This window comes from Sinocyclocheilus rhinocerous, unplaced genomic scaffold (assembly GCF_001515625.1).
Source record: "Sinocyclocheilus rhinocerous isolate Xijiao unplaced genomic scaffold, SAMN03320098_v1.1 scaffold1163, whole genome shotgun sequence".
Lineage (NCBI taxonomy): Eukaryota > Metazoa > Chordata > Actinopteri > Cypriniformes > Cyprinidae > Sinocyclocheilus > Sinocyclocheilus rhinocerous.
This window is the reverse complement of record NW_015642328.1, coordinates 869,050-873,417: the sequence shown is the minus strand read 5'-3', so window position 1 is coordinate 873,417 and position 4,368 is coordinate 869,050. Positions and strand designations below refer to the sequence as shown.

At 51.8% G+C, this 4,368-nt stretch overlaps 1 protein-coding gene across 3 annotated transcripts in view; it reads right to left on the bottom strand.

Moving 5' to 3' along the window:
• LOC107755793 (titin) overlaps window positions 1-4,368 on the bottom strand; it is a 44,264-nt gene that overhangs the window by 35,079 nt on the left and 4,817 nt on the right. The window lies entirely within an intron of this gene.

Sequence of the window (4,368 nt, the reverse complement as noted above, 5' to 3'; positions counted from 1 at the left end):
GGTTAAGTTGTATTTACAACACTGTTCCAGAACAGTTTAACCCAAATATTCAGATGTGTCCAGCGCAGTTTATGGAGGACTGTTTCCTGATCCTGGGAGAGTAGACTACAATGCCGGTTGTTCTGACTCACAGACTGTAAGTAAATTTTTTTATATTTGTACGAAAGCCTGTCCTAGGAACCAAAGTTGTTGCAGTAACACGATCAACGTCCAGAAACGTATCAAGGAGATGGAGGTAAAATAATCCATGTGACATCAGGGGTTCAACCGTAATTTTACGAAGCTACGAGAATACTTTTTGTACGCGAAGAAAACAAAAATAACGACTTTATTCAAAAAATCGTCTCCTCCGCATCACCGTAGCTCCATTTTGTATCCACTGAACGCTAGTGATTTTACGTTCAACACCGAAGCTTCGAAGCTTGTATAAAAAAAAAAAACAACACATTTCACACTGAAGCACTGTATCGGAGCTTGGTTCGTTTTGAGAAAAGCATGTGATCTATGACATCCGAAGCTTCATTCGCCTAAAAAAAACACGTGACTGCTTCAGTGTCTGGTTCGAAAGGAAGCGAACCTCAGCACCGTTTCCTTTACATTATATTACATTATAATGTGTTAGCATTGTTTTTTTTTTTTTTACCGTAATTTTTATATTGAGCTCAAAAATTTACTTTGGCCGTGAAATAGCAGCCTAGGGACTGAGGCAGAGTTAAAATAAACAGATCATAGATTTAATTTATGAATTTATGTTTTATTTATTTTACTTATTTTTAGTGCCAGTACACCGACACAAATGAATGACTTAGACAATAACCATTATTCACAGCATAAACCGTTTTAAAAAGCTTCGAGTAATGAACCTTTTTCCGATACAATTGTGTTGAAAGCTTCGCTGATTCAGAACGCTTCACTTCGCCATCACTACTGAACGCAAACAGCGTATGCTGTTCTGTGTCAGACGCACCACACGGATACGTTCCCTTTCGAACGGTCTCTCCCGTTGCGTGAGACGGCGACGCTAAGGGGAAAACTCCTGTTTTACTCTGTACTGAAGCCTGATTTGTTCATGTTTGTGTAGCTGCACAAACCAATGGCGCTTTAGCCCACCAGAAAGGGCGTAGCCGACCCTTATATAAGTCGGCTCAGAGCGCCATTCATCAGATCATTCTCTTTCAGCGACGAGGATCATCTCTTCGCTGACTCTGGACAAAGCCAAGAAGAAGCTCCAGCTCTGCTCGTCGCCGTTGAAGACGCCCAAGCAGCGAGGATTTCCTGCGGCCATCCGGCATGTGAAGAGCAAGCCAGAGAGCGAATTTCCTAAAGAGCAAATTTCAGCCTGCGTTGTTGCAAATGTCACGTCGCGAGTGTGGCTCATGCAAGGATCCCTTGCATGAGACGGACGGGCACAGTGAGTGTGTCGCATGTCTCGGCAGTGCCCATGCAGAGGCTGCGATCACTGAAGGCTCAGGGCCATTGCGAGAGTATGAGTCTTTCCTGTCTCCGCTCGCGGATTGCCTTTTTTCACGAAGGCAGTCCCCCTCACTCAGCTCTACCGTTTCCTTTCTCTCCTAAGAGAAAGAAACAGCAGAGCAGCGGGTCCTTCTCAGCGGGTTTGAGCAGTGTCACATCTGCTCAGCGCCCCGTGCTCCGCCCTCCCCGTGTGCTCTCGTCTCGCCGGTGGGTTTCACACAAGAATACTAGCGCCCCTCTTCAGCTGCAAGCGGCTTGGTCTCTTTCGGCGCATATGAAGAGGACATCATCATCGAGGATGTTATCGCCGACAACTCCATGTCCTTGGCAGCATCTGATGCAGAAGAGTGGGGAGATTCCGGCGGAGAGCCAGAAGTCCTTCCCCCTTCTCAAACTCTGAGGCCGAAACCGGACGCCAAACTCATCCGCATCCTGTCGAAGGCGGTAGAGGATCTGGGCCTTGAGTGGTCGGCTCCGGAAAAGCCGCCCCCACGGCCTGTTAGACAAGTGGTACCTGCCGGGAAGCCGTCAACAGTCCTCTCGCCAAGTAAATCCCTCTACAGCAGCGGCTCTCACCACTGTTGATGGCGCTGACGAAAAGGGATACAACAAGCTCCCCCCTCTGGAGGAAGTAGTTGCTGCTCATCTGTGCCCGCCATCTGCCCTCGGATTAAAGGCCCACGCAGCGCATCCCTCTAAGCCCTGCAGGACCACCTCGGCGCTCGCCAACAGGGCTTATGCAGCGGCCGGCCAGGCAGGGTCGGCGCTGCATACAATGGCGGTTCTCCAAGTGTTTCAAGCCAAGCTTCTCCGCAGTATGGACGAGTCTGGCCAAGAACACCAGGAGGCTTTCAAAGAGCTGCGCACAGCAACAGTCCTGGCTCTGCGCGCCACGAAAGCAATGGCACAGGCGATCGGCAAGACCATGGCCAGTTTGGTGGTGCTGCAGCAGAAGACGTTGCAGGCGCTGCATCACTTCCTCCCCAAGCGCCCTGGCCCCGTGGCTGCGGGCTGCCCGAAGAATCCCGCTACTCATCCTGCAAAGCCAGCGCAGCCTCAGCCTCAATGGAAATCTGAGCCTGGGCTGCAGCAGTGCCCCCAGACGGCGAAATGCTTCCCCTTTCCGAAGCGTCAAGGTCCCCGCCCATGAGTTGTGCTGGACTTGTGCTGAGCCGCCTATGCAGTCCTGATGCGCTAGAGAGGAAGAGGAGGGGCTCTGTTCTCGCCTCAGACGGAACGCCCCTCAAAACAGCCCGCTTTCATCCTACATCCCTCCAAGCACCTCTGAGCAATGGAGTTTTGTTGCCAGCGGGTCACGTACAATAGCGGACCCACATACAATAAAGTGCAAATTTCCTCTTCACACTCTCTCACACACTCATGTGAATGCAAGTTCCCTGCCTTCTCTCGGCGAGCTCTCGTTCGCAAAAATAAACCCTCTTGCCTCCCATTTCACGACTTGGGCAGCCATTCCGGGAGTGTCGAGTTGGGTTTTAAAAGCAATTCAGCAAAGTTACTCGCTTCAGTTTGCTCGCAGGCCACCTCGCTTCAGAGGCGTTATTCAAACTTCTTTTCCGGACAACGAAGCATTCGTTCTCCGACAAGAAGTGCAGACGTTGCTTGCAAAAGGCACTGTGGAAATAGTGCCCCCAGTGAACAGCGAGTCAGGCTTTTTCACCCGCTACTTCCTCGTTCCAAAGAGAGATGGCGGGCTCAGACCCATTCTGGATCTCAGACGTCTGAACCACTCACTTATGCACTGGTCGTTCAAGATGTTAACTATCAAACAGATCATCGCGCTCATTTGCCCCGAGGAGTGGTTTTTGACAGTGGATCTGAAAGATGCATACTTTCACATCCACATAGCCCCCTATTACAGACCTTTCTTGAGATTCACGTTCGAGGGAGTGGCCTATCAATATACAGTCCTTCCGTTTTGACTGTCTCTGGCCCCGCGCACTTTCACGAAATGCATAGATGCGGCTCTTTCCCCTCTGCTTCACATGTGGCCCCTTGAGTTTTGGCTCAAAGCCCGCATTCCACCCCACGCCTGGCGCGGTGTCCTGTCAGGGTAGACCACCGCTGTATCAAGGATGTGGCCCCCTGGACGACCTCTCGCCTGTTCCAAACAGGAACAAGGTTAGGCCTGACCTCCAGAAGGAAGGTAGTCACAACGGATGCGTCCAACTCGGGTTGGGGCACCCTGTTGGAGGGCAATCTGGCGTTCAGCTCCTGGTCAGCCTCGGAGCAACGCCTGCATATCAACTGCCTAGAAATATTGGTGGTTTTCTTAGCCCTGAAAACCTTCCTTCCAGCCTTAAAAGGGCACCACGTCTTGGTCCGGTCGGACAGCATGACGGTGGTGGCTTACATCAATCACCAAGGCGGTCTCAGGTCACACACTCTTTACAGGATGGCTCGTCGCCTCCTTTTTTTGGGCACAGAAAGAATTCCTCTCGTTAAGGGCGGTTCATGTGCTGGGCACATTAAACCTTGGCGCAGAAATGCTGTCCAGAGGCAAGGTAGCGCCGGGCAAATTGGCGCTACACCCTCAAACGGTTCAAGAGATCTGGTCAGTCTTCGGCAGGGCAGAGGTTGACCTCTTTGCCTCAGAAGACAACTCTCACTGCCCAACATACTTCTCGATACAGCGAGATGCTCTGGCCCACGACTGGCCCAGTGCTTGCCTATACGCATTTCCCCCAATCGCCCTGATCCCTCAGGTCGTCAAGCTGGTCAGGGAGACCAAGTGCTCTCTCCTCCTGGTGGCCCCGCTCTGGAGGAACCAGGCCTGGTTCCCAGAGCTAGTGCAGCTCTCAGCAGCAGCCCCGTGGCCCATTCCGCTGAGGAGGAACCTTCTCTCGCAGACGAAAGGCATGATTTGGCATCCCCGGC